Here is a 12,323-nt window from a genome sequence, read left to right on the forward strand (position 1 = left end):
GCATTCTGAGTCTAAAGCGGCTCAGTTTTCCCAGGCACAAGCAGGCTCCTGATAGAAACCCAGACATCTGCTGTGGCCATTTAATAGCCTTGCGCTGGTAGGAATATTGTGATGGAAGCTGAGGGAAGGACATTGCCAGCCCGTTGCCACCAGACCTGAGCTGGGCTTTAGAAATGTAGATATTCAGATTTTGGAAGAATAAATGGTTTGTCTTCCTTGAAAAAGAATGCGATTGTGGTTTCTGAAGACATAAGAAAATTTAATTTGTCCATCATTAAGAAGGTTACTTCCTAGCTTTACTAGAAAGAGTTTATCAGAAAATGTGCTTTCAGTTTTTGTCTGTTTCCAGTGTAGATTTCCCTTCTAGTTGAATAGCATGCTGTGTGTGTTTATAAAAAATTGTCTGAAAATCTGTTAAGGGAGATTTAAATATATGATGAACTTTGATTAGTGATAATTTCTATTTTGGAGACAGTACATTTCATCATTATACCCCAGTGAAACTTCAAGTTGTTATTTAACTTTTTAGAACATTTTAAGGAGGTACATTTGAGGGTTTTGTTTTGATTTGTTTTTTTCCCTGTTAAAAATAAAGTGAGGGCTGGCAATATGGCTTAGCTGGCAAAGGGGCCTTGCCAAATAAGCTGGGACCTGAGCTGGAGCCCCCAAACCCACAGAAGGAGAGAACCAACTCCTGAAAGTTGTTCTCTGACTTCCACACCTACAGTGGCATGCGCATGCCCACACCTGCACACATTATACACTCACTAATAAAGGAAAGGCCACAACTGTGCACTCACAGCTGTGCACACACCAGTAATCTCGGCACTGGAGAGGCTAAGGCAAGGAAGATCAAGAGTTTAAAGTCAGCATGGGATGTACATACGAGACCCTTTCTAAAAACAGAACAAAACAAACCGTAGGAAAAAATTGCTCAGTTCTCCTGAAAACAGTCTATCTTGGGATGTCCATAGGACAAGAGAAGAAATACCCTAAGTGGGGGATAAAGGGAAAGGACTTGGGGGAGTCTGCTTTTTTGGGAGAGAATTTCCATCCTGTTTTAGAAAGAATTCTGTCAGTCATCAGGAGCATGGTGTGACCCCAAAAGTACTGGGAGTTGATTTTTGCTTTGTTCTTTAACTTTTAAGTTTGTTTCCACTTTCTTAAAGGTTTCTCTTGAATTTTGGAAGCAGGCCTAAAGGCAGGCACTCAGCTTCACTTCCCCCAAGTCATCCCAAGCCCCCTTCTTCCTGGCTTGCCTCTGCTTTGTTACTTCTCCAAACTGGTGTGCAGTGTGCCCACACCAGGTTACGTGGCCCCCGCTGGGCTAATGGAGCGGCTCTGGCTAGGTGACATCTTACTGGAGAACCTCTGTGACAGGAATCTCTGGAGAGCTTGAGTCTCCCATGTAGCATTTGTTTTAGGGCTTGGAGAAAAGCCTTCCATCTCCTAGTGGTCTGCAAAGAAACACAGCTGTGTTCTGAGTGCTGCCCCTGGGTGGGTAGAGCGGCCTCTTCCAGGTGCTTGCGGACTTGGCATACGTGCATGAGAAGGTGGTGTGGTGGCTCTCCTTGGAGTCTGACAAGCATCTTCTCCACAAGAAATCTGCTTAAATCTCACCGTTGTCTTAAAATCGACTTCCAAATTAACAAGATCTTTTGCTATTCTTCTTCCTTTAGTATTTGGAGACCCCTCTGGGGAGAATTCAGAATGTAGTTTTATATGTAAACTACTTTGTGATTTAAAAAACACAACTGGAAAACATCCACTAGGGGAAGCTAGATGGAGATGGGAGGAATTGCTCCCTTTCCTGTTGTTAGCTATGTGAGTGATAAGTCTGAGGATACTGGTCTTCTATCTGTCAATGGGAAACAGAATCGGAGCCTTTTAAATGTGTGTAATATGCGTGGCTTAAACTTGAAACCTAACCAGTCCCGCTGGGATGAACAGTGAGGGGCAGAACTGGAAAGATCTGGCAGTATGCGTGTGTAGAATTAGAACTTAGGATTGATGTCTAGACTACTTGCCCAAAGAGGCGAATCTGCGATGCCAGTTTGACTAATGTTTGATTATTGTATTTCTAGCATGTCTTTAATGTTTATGTTAGGAGATAATTCTAACAAAATACAGGTAATAGTGGCTATCAGTGTTACATCTTTCTTGATATCGATCACTTCATCTGAGGGAATGTGAACACAGATTGTACTGTGCTGTGTGGAGAATGAACCCTGCTGGCCCCTGTGGTCACAGCAGCACCCACACACAGACGTCTGCCTCTCGGTTTCCTGCAAAGCTGCTCTGTCATCCGTGGTGAGATCAGCTGGCTCTTTTTTTTTTCTTTTTTCTTGTTTTGGTTTGTTTTTGTTTTGTTTTGTTTTGAGACAGAGTTTCTCTGTGTAGCCCTTGGCTGTCCTGGAACTTGCTCTGTAGATCAGGTTGGTCTGGTAACTCGGGGATCCGCCTGCTTCTCCTCCTAGAGTGCTCGGACTAAAGGCGTGAGCCACCGTCCGGCTCTGACTGAATCTTTATAATGTTGATGTCAGTAAAGGAAAATTGATAAACATCTTTAATATCTTGAATCAAATCTTTTTTCCTTGAGAAACCCACAGCACCAGAAACCCTGCCCCGGGTGTTTCTGATAGTCAGCAGCTCTCTGAATGACTGTGAACTTCCCTGGGCACTTAGCGAGCCCTTCACAGCCCTGCCGTGTGGCAGGCCCCATGTGGGTGGAAATGCTCAAGAACAGCCAGGATTCGGTGAATGAAGTTTGTCTGAGTACCTTCTGGCATGGGAGAGAACGGTGAATCAGGGCTGCATGGCCTAGATGGGAAGAGGTGGCAGTAGCGGCAACTGTTTGCCTTCCCTGGGAATCCGAGCCACAGACCTATGCAGTATGACTGCCTTAACATGCTGGCGTTTCTCGGCCACCCCTGCAGACGATTCCATTGTTACATATTTCCCACTTATTCTCCTGTGAGCATAAAAATAAAGGCCCTATTTCTACAGGCGCTCCATGCAGGTAGGTCAAAGTGCAGGTTGAGCCCAGGGGCTGGCTTCTTGTTAGAAACTCAGCAGGACCTCCCTTTCCTTTCCTGAGTGCTTGGTTTCTAGGCCAGTTTCTCGGATTGGACATGAGCACCCTCTGCAGCACATCACCCCCACCTCCGCCTTGCTCTTAGGGGAGCTGCGGGTTTAAACCCCCTCTCTGCAGCCCACTCAGGCTTGAGGTCGTTGGCAGAGAGGCCAACCTTCGCAGGTGTCTGCGTTTTCGTGGCTGTGCAGCATCCAGTCTCACCAGGCTTACTTAGACAGTGGGGCAGCGTTTATACTTCCTGTACAGAGCTAGCTTTTGTAAAAAACTAACTTGTGGGATACTGTGTTTTGTCATTTTATTAAGGAGTTATTTGATGTTGATTGTGATTTTAAGTGATCCCGTAATTTCTCAGACTGTAGGAAGCAACTGAGCCAGTCTTACGCTGTTGGCAAAACGCAGCTGTCTTCCTCGACAGCTAAAGCTAGTTTAGGTTTGGTGAGACTTGAGCTGAGCCTTCCAAGTCCGCTTGCCCCTTTGGGGCCACAAGTTAGAGAGGCTGCTGTTTGCCAGGTTTCAGACCTTCCCCCAGCATCCCATTAGCATCTCCGAAGGAGAGCCCCACCTTTCCCTGGGCTGCTGTGGGTCTTCAGTGGAGCCAGGACCAGGCCACTTGGGAAAAACCTTGGCTTCCTTTGCTCAGATCCACCTGAACTAGTCCACAGCTTGTCGGGAACCTGGATCTCCCATCCTCATCCTCACTGTCAGGCATCTCTGAGCACTAGGTAGGGATGCAGAGGTTCTCCCAGCCTCCTGGGGCTTTTGTGGACGCAGAAAGAAATATTCAGATGGGCAGATGCTCACACTGGTCTGGCCTCTAAAAGCTGGTAGTTACCGGTTGGCCACCACATGGTTTGGGGGTCAGAAAATCAGTCACAGTACTTTAGGCTGCAAGTCTCTGCTGGGTGACCATCTGAGAGGCAAGGCTGTCTTCTAGGCTGCTCCAGGTCTTGGGGAACTGGACTGCATGAATCTATCTGGTCTGCTTTTATTTCCTTCTCTCCCAGTAAGAGATGTGGCTCTTACTCTGTGGTTCTAGATTTTCTGTTTGCTTAGTGACCTTTAAGCCCATGATGTTCATTTGTTAAAGGATGAGAGTCTTTGGTCATGAAGTCGCATGGTGATTGCAGTGTTTCCAAAGGACAGGCTCTACTTGTCAGTCTTGATTTGATTGAAGGTCTGTGTGCTGCCATGTCCCCTCTTTCCCTCCTCCCTTTTCTCCTGTGCTAGTCTTTCACCCTCTTCTCTCTGGTGAAAGCAGCCCAGGCCTTGTTTTCTTTTTTCAGCGAAATATTTGTGTCCCTGTGGAATGTTTGATTTAGTTCCTTAGGGAAGTTAATAGCCAAGGAGACCCCAGCCAGGTGCTTTCTTAGCCTTCTTATGTTCAAAGTCAAAGTCCTTACCCTTTCTGTTGGTCCTCCAATTGTAAACATGGCCCAATGGCTCAATGGAACATCTGTTGGTCATTTGTGTGTTCAGGGAATGATCAGAAAGCCATACAGACCAAATTATAAATAATCAAAAATGTGGTGATGAACCTGTTGGACGGTGGAGCTTAAACGCTGCCTGCCGCTGAGTGCCTCAACCAAAGCATACCTTGCCAGAGGCAGCTGAGTTCCCGTCTCCCGTCAGGCTGCCCTGTGTGGTGCAGGTGGACAGTGTGGTGCCGAGATGAGAACGTACGTTCAAGACTCGCCTCCTACTGGAATCAGCACACCTGGCCCGGCTGCCCACCTGTCTCCTGCAGACTTGGCATCAACTCCCCTCTTCTGCTCCCTCTTGGTTTCCCTCTGTTGGTTCATGGCCACTGTCTGTGTCACCTGTGAGTCCTGGTCGAACCTTACAGGTGGATGTATAGTTTGAATTCTGCGGAAGCTGGTTTGTTATTGCTTTTGTCTGACATAGGAAGATGACTTTGGTGAACCCTGTCTTCTGTGTCTGGCAACTGGACCCTCAGGTCCACCCACCCTCAGGAAATCTCGAGCACCCCCAACCTGGATACTGCCGTAATTCACCCCACCTCACCCTAGGGTCACACCCAGTGGAGGTCAATGGGACTCTTCAGGTCATGGTTTATGTCTGTAAGCATTTCTTCAGGGCTCCTGTTCCCTTCTGTAAATGGTGGATCACTTCATTGTGACAGCAGCTTCAGACAAAGTAGCGAGACTCTTCATGTAGAAATTTGAGGACTTTATATGGTGGGGTGTACAGAACCCAAGGAAGACTAATTATTACATAGTTGAGAATCCATTGAATGTTAAAATATGCCTTGAATTTCAACTTTACCCGAAACAGGAATTTTAGAAACTTCATAAAAACCCTCCTCCCCGGGAAGCATTACAAATCTTGGATTCTGTTCTTCAAGCAGTAGATTCTGCCTGCATGCCAGCGAGCCTCGCTCGTGGCCTGTCTGAAGAGGTCCCAAAAGCAGCAGAGTCAAAGGACACTGGGGGGCAGTGGGCAGGAAGGAAGGGCCACTCCAGCCTACTCAGAAGCTTTCCAGGCTGCTTGGGACATCAGGACGATTTATTCCACTCACAGGAACTGCTGCTGCTTGAGGGCAAATGCTGTGTCTAAGATGGCGCTCTTAGAATAGCAGGTGTTCCCTGGCGCTTGAGTCATTGTAAAGACTGTGGCCCGCTTTCAAGGAATTCAGTGTATTGGGAGCTAGGGGTGTGGGGAGGCATGCTGGACACTGAGTACTGAAGTGCCAGATGCCAGGCAGAGCGGAGAAATGACGAGCATCCGGGGAAGGCAGAGTGAAGCCTGCTGGTGATTCACCTGGGTAGGAGGAGAGCAGGCTGGGCCAAGTGTCCCCGAGATGACTGGCAGGTGAGTGTGTGGCTCATCTCAGCACCCAGGTGGGAGGCGTGGAGGATGGTGAGGCTTGATCCCACAGGGCTGTGCTAGTGAAACTTTGGGGTATTATAGTTAAGGGTAATTAGCCACAATCAGGAGAGGATCTTAACCGCCACACACACACACACACACACACACACACACACACACACACCCATAAAAGTGGTTCTTTTTGTCTGGTTGGTTTGGTTTTTGGGTTTTTTTGATTGGTTGATTTGGGGTTTTTTTGTTTGTTTGGTTGGTTGCTTCTTCGTTTTGTTTTGTGAGACAGGATCTTATTACATAGCCCTGGATGGCCTGGAACTTGCTTTGTAGACCAGGCTGGCTTTGAACTCACCGTAATCTGTATTCCACTCGCTCCCTAGTGTTGGGATCAAAGGCATGTGTCACCACACTTGGCAAAAGTGGTTCTTTTGAAAAAAATCAAATCCCAAACTTTGTATATTCTGTGACTCAGAAGACTCCAGCGCATGTGCAAGAGAACATGGAGTTCCTCGCCTTCCTTCAAGGCGGCGACAGGCTGTTGTCTGCTGTCCTTAGCCGTCAGTATCCTTGGCACCACTCTTTGCCCTCAGCTGTGAAGTTCGAAGGTTGTCCCTTCTCTCGGTCTCCCTGCATTTTGTCAGCACAGCACAAAGGCTGGCCAAGAGGGCAGACAGACAAGTCCAGGCGTCAAAATGTCCTGAAAGCCAAAGGCTCTTGAGGATGCTGTCTCCAGCCCTCCAGCCAGGCCCTGGAGGCTTTCCCTGACACCTGAGAGGCTCCCGCGTGCTCCTGAGGAGACAGCAGTCGTGGCTCAGCCCCGCCTGTCACAGGCTCACCCGCTTTTCTGCAAGCTGAGCTTTTCGGTTTTAAGTAATGTGTGCAGGTTGCTCCCTTTCCACGCTACCCCAAGTGTTCTCTCTTCCCGTGTTTGCTGACCTGGTAGGAAGAGCTCGTGTTAGCAGATGGAGGGGCCGCAACCTGGTTCAGCCACCTGTCCGCAATCACCAGTTAAAGGAGACAAGAGTAAGAAGCAGAAAGGGAGATTTGTTTTCCGTGGCCATGTTGGGCAGAGGGACCCAGGACTGGCATCAGGAATCCTGGCCTGTGGTGGCAGGGTTCAAATAGGAAGAGGTGCTTTGCTGGGCAGCCTGGGTAATAGTGGTCCCTGCCCACCACTGGCTCACTGCCAAGTGCCCCCTGCCAGGTTGTCTGGCTAGTTGTAAATATTTCTCCTGGAGGTAAGTTCCTCCCCTGACCGACCTTGATGACATCAGCCTTCCTCTTCTGCAGAAGATTCCTGGGGAGATCGTTACTTCTTGGGGTCCATTCTTTAGGTAGAGCACAAACCTCTCTTTAGAACACACTCATTCCTCCAGCCGGGTTGGTTACACAAAATTCAGGTTTCCCTCTGGAAGGCTTTGCCACCAAATAGAAACTTGTGCGATTAGAAGTTCTTACCTGTCTGTCTCTCATAAAGTCTCCAGTGCCTACCACAGCTCCAAACAGCAGTTGCCTAGGTGGGTTTTATTCAGATGGCTACTCCCCACCCCGTCTCTGGACAACACTGTGTAGCCAGCCGTAGGCCCAGCAGCAGATGTGCACAGGCAAAGTGCTGGTACCACTACCTACTTTTAGACTCCCTCACCTGTTCCGACCTAGAAGGTAAAGAAAAATCAGCAAGGTTCCCCTTTTCCCTGTGGTACGTATGTCTACCTTCGCAGGGGGCGTCTCAGGAGTGTTTCAAAGGGGGTGCAGCATTTTGGTGTGGCCACAGATGCCCACAACTCTGGCCCTTGGGAGGTGGGGACGGGAGCATAAGTTCAAGGCCAGCCTGGGCTACATGATGTGGCTGCCTCACTTAAGACTCACAAAAATGGGCTGGAGAGATTGCTCAGTGGTTAAGAATGGTGACTGCTCTTTCAGAGGACCCAGGATCAATTCTCACACCCACTGAGTATCTCACAACTGTCTGTAGCTCCAGTTTCAGGGGATCTGACACCCTCACACAGACATACATGCAGGCAAAACACCAATGCACATAAAATAAAAATAAATCATTTTTTTTTTAAAAGACTCAGCCAGACAGTGGTAGGGCACACCTTTAATCCCAGCACTCGGGAAGCAGAGGCAAGCAGATCTCTGTGAGTTCGAGGCCAGCCTCAACAGAGCAAGTTAAGGACAGGCTCCAAAGTTACACAGAGAAACCCTGTCTACAAACAGACAAACAAAAAGGTTCACAAAAAGGTTTGCCTAGGGTGGCACCAGCATGGAAGGCTTTGTTGAGTGTCACAGATTGCTGATGAGTGGTCCAGGCAGGCATTTCTTTGCTTTGTGCTCCAGCAAAAATACTGAAAGTTGGAAACCCACAGCTGCTCCCTGAACTGTGAGCAGCTGCCCTGTCAGTCAAAGGATCCCGTCCTTCTCTGTCCTGAGTTTTCCATCCTTGGCCCCCAGCTTCCTTCACCTTTGCTTCCAAGCAGACATTCTTCCAGACAGTTAGAATTCTAGCCAGGAGATGGTTGCTAGCTACCCTTCATAGGTTTGTGGACATGAGAGTCTGTCTCATCCAACTCTCCTTTCCCTCATGGTGTATTTGGTTATTGGGGTCTTCCTTTCTCCTTTGCCAACAAGATAAAAAGGCTGCTGACAAATGCAGGCTTGTCATGGTGGAGTCGGCTGTGGGAGGACAGTTATGCTCCGTGTCCAGTTTCAAGTTGATTGGGTGGTTCTGTTTGATGTCATCTGGGAGGCGTCTCCCTTTCTTAGAACGTCGTGCGCGCGGCATGGTGGTGATAGTTAGGCAGAACCCTGTCTTCCTCGTGGATGCCAGGATTGCAGGGGTCCTGCTTCTCGGCAGACACTTTAGAATGCACCGCTTCGTTTTCCTTGACTCAACAGCCTGATTTCACACATGGCACATGGCGGTAGTGAGGAGAGAGGAGGCCTCCTCTTCCTCCCCAGGGGAGTCCCTGGGAAACAGGACAGCGTCTCTGAATTGCTAACTGGCGTATTGCTTAGAAACTGCTGAGTATTAGCTGTCAAGTTTCTCAGCTGTCTGCTTCCTTCTACAGTCTGGGTTTGGTTTTTAGCTACAGGGGCATCAACACGTCCACGAGCCCCAGAGCTAGCTAAATCAGCGGGAACTCCCACCAATCCAATCCAAGCGTCTTTGAATCCCCAGTTAGTGGTGGTCCTGTCACTTTGCCCCCTTCCTTTTCAGTTCCTGTTTGGTGGACAAGTGCCAGCAGTGAGCTGCAGAAGCTCTTCTGACATTCACGTGCCCATCTCCTTAGGACTCCTTTGTTCACCTGAGTCCTCAAGGCCTTCCCTGTTAGGATGGTTGTGTTTCTCCTCAGCATGTGTCTGGTTCTTTAACACTGTTTTCCTTCTACCACAGAAAAGAAAAACTAAACTGAGCCATGGCCTCCCAGTGGGATGTAGTGAGGGTTTTTTGTGAGACATGCCCTCTGTAGGAGCTGTCTCTGGCCCTCCTGGCTCAGCCCACAGACAAAGAGGCAGCTTCCTGCATAGGCCTCCCCAGGAGGCATTGCTTGAGACCCTGGAGAGAACTCCAGCGCATAGTGTCACAGGTGGCCCCGCCCCATTCTGCAGGAAGGGGAGAGTGATGATTAGTGCCTCTTCTTCTTAATGATGACATTCCCAGAGGATGCTGGGCCTTTACTGAGGGAGCTGGGCGGGGGGGGGGGGGGGGGGGGGGTGATGGCCTGGGGACGATAGCTGTGACTCTGTACTGCTATGGTGCGGCTCATGTCCTAGTTTCAGGGCCATGGCCAGTCCTAACTAGATGATGGCCTACTGGGTGCTTAGGTACACTCTGAATGCTTCCTCCCAAGTTGTTCAGGCCACGTGCTCAGCCTCTGTTCTTGGGGAATGAAGTATGTCATCTTCCCATCATGCACTAGTTTTCACAGCAGAATAATTAGCACCAAAGGGAACCAGGGAGGGGTCTGAATTAGGTAATACCCTGCCACTTGTCCCCAGGCACTTACAGAAAGTCAGGATTGGGAGTTGGGGAACTTAGTCCCCCGATGATTAATGTCATAGTGATGTTAGACTGTGATTTTTAGCTCGCATTGCAAAGGGAAATGCCTAATCCTTTTCAAAGGACTTATCTGTGTGTTCGTGCTGGATTGGATCACGCTTTCGGGAGCCACGTAGAAGGCATAGAACAGTGTCTCTACCTGGCCATGGTCCTCACAGATAACGGGTCTGGGGTTTATTTTAGCTTTTTATCCCTCGGGAACTAACAGATCGTTATTTTATAGGCCAAAGTAAAAGTGTCCAGTGGCCTCACAAAGCAGAATACTGCCAGAAAAAGTCCTCGGCCAAACCAGGATCCACAGAAAGACAGGGTCCTCCTTTTCCTCAGTTACTGCCTTTGCCTCTGACAAAAACATCCTTCCTTCTGCTCCTCAGAGCTGTCACCAGGGAAAATATGACGAGGGTGCTAACTCCGGCAGAGGAAGATTGTCCTTCTGACAGTCCCGAAAGGGTTGAAGCCACGGAGCAGTCTCACGGGGGGAGGGGTGGATACCCCGCCCTGTGTGAGAGTTTATGGGATTCTCTTACTCAGTCACGTGCCTGCTGGGAAGATGGCCGTACGGAGCTCTGGTGCCAAGTTTCTATTGCCGTGTCCTGCCCTGCTCCCAGGACGACCAGCAGTGTCTCCACAGACAACAGAATTTTTGTCGCCCAAGGCCTGTCGTGTTGATTTCCTTTAACTTCATCTCTGAGGGTCCTTTTTCTTTTTTTAAGATTTATTTATTTATATTGTATGTCTTAGAAGTGTTGGCCATATGTGTGTGGTTTATCACATGTGTGGTTCCAGAAGAGGGCATCAGAGCCTCTGGAACTGGAGTTACAGGCAGTTGGGAGCTGCCATGTGGGTGCTGAGAAGTGAGCCCCAGTCCTTCTGAAGAGCAGCCAGTGCTCTTAAGTGGGTTCCCTGGACTCCGGTGCTCTGGGAAGACCTCCACTGAGGACTGTGGAGACAGAATAATAATTATGTTAACAAGATAGTCTGTGGGAGGCCAGGCGGTGGTGGCGCACTTCCTTAATCGTAGTCCTTAGGAGGCAGAAGCAAGTGGATCTTTGTGTGTTCAAGGCCAGCCTGGCCTACAAAAGCAAGTTCCAGGACAGCCGAGGCTACACAAAGAAACCCTGTCTTGAGAAAACAAACAAAAAGTGTAATTCCTAAGATAGCTCACTTGACATGACTTGGTCCTCCACCATGGGATCTCCTAAGCCATGGCTGCCAAGTAAGATGCGCTCACCCCTGGGCTGATCGGGAGAACCGCAGAGGCACTGCTGTGTGCCCGGGGTGACCAGCTTGCCTGTCTAAAACCTAGGCCAGAGCCTGAGCCACACCGTGGCTGCCCCTAACTTAGCAAGACCCACAAAAACCACTCCTGTGTGCTTTTGTTGGGGGGGTGGTCTTTCCAGAGTATGTGATACCAGCTCCTTTGGGCTTGTAGCTTTAGGATGCTGTGATAAGAACTCAGGTAAGCAGTTCTCTGCGTTGTCCTTGATTTCAGACCCGGGAGGCTTAGCGGCACAGCCTTGCCCCACACAGAGCCTGGGCTCGGCGCTCAGGGGAGCAGGGGGTGATGCAGCAGCCCGCAGCTTGCGTCCTCTCAGCTTCAGAACGCCCTTAAGAACTCTGGGTTTCTTTTCTCTTCTAGACCCTCACACTGACAGAAGACCTACGGAGAAAACCCTTTGCCAAATCTGCTCCCAGCAAGTGGACAGTGATACCGTTTACAGCTCGACACCTTCGTGAATCCCACGCCATTTTCCTAACCCAGCAGAGACTGTTAGCAGCCCTGGCCCTGGGTGAAGCCCTTACCCGTGGAACAGAACTCTATAATGTATGCAAAATCTAACTCTGAGTGACCTGCCAGCGAGGACAGCACCTTTCAGCACCACCCGTTTTCCTTCCGAGCCCAGCGGGCGCCCCAAAGGCCATTCTCCCGTGCTTCACTACCATGGTGGTTTCTGAGATAGTTTAGGCATTGTTTTGTGTTTGTTTCCCTCAGGCCCTCTGAGTTTTTTACACATGGTAACTTGCAGTATTTTTCTGTTGAGAAGGCTAACAACCCCTCCCCTAGCACACTTAAAAGCAGGAAAGCGCTAGAACCAGTTCGCAGACTGGCTTTGAGCATCACAAGCTTTTGAGCACGCAGAACTCCACAAACTTAACACATTACATAAACTAAAGGGGGCTTTCTTTTTTCTTTTATTTGGTAGAAAATTATCTTTTTAAAAAAAAAAAAAAACCTGAACAATGGCACAATTGTTTGCTCTGCACACCCGTCCAGCACTGAACTACGCGTCGGCAAAGCAAACGGAGGCAGGCATCTGACCCAGG

General features: G+C 49.1%; 1 protein-coding gene across 1 annotated transcript in view; it reads left to right on the forward strand.

Annotated features, from left to right (window-relative positions):
- The window catches only part of Foxo3 (forkhead box O3), an 88,812-nt gene extending 77,035 nt beyond the window's left edge, over positions 1–11,777 (forward strand). Inside the window, exon 4 of the mRNA XM_085690805.2 lies at positions 11,638–11,777. The gene's annotated coding sequence lies outside the window, so the exon portion shown is untranslated. The remainder of the gene's footprint in view (positions 1–11,637) is intronic.
- The last annotated feature ends 546 nt before the right edge of the window (positions 11,778–12,323 follow it).

The sequence above is a fragment of the Myodes glareolus genome, chromosome 1 (assembly GCF_982192425.1).
Source record: "Myodes glareolus chromosome 1, mMyoGla1.1, whole genome shotgun sequence".
NCBI classification, from domain to species: Eukaryota; Metazoa; Chordata; class Mammalia; order Rodentia; family Cricetidae; genus Myodes; species Myodes glareolus.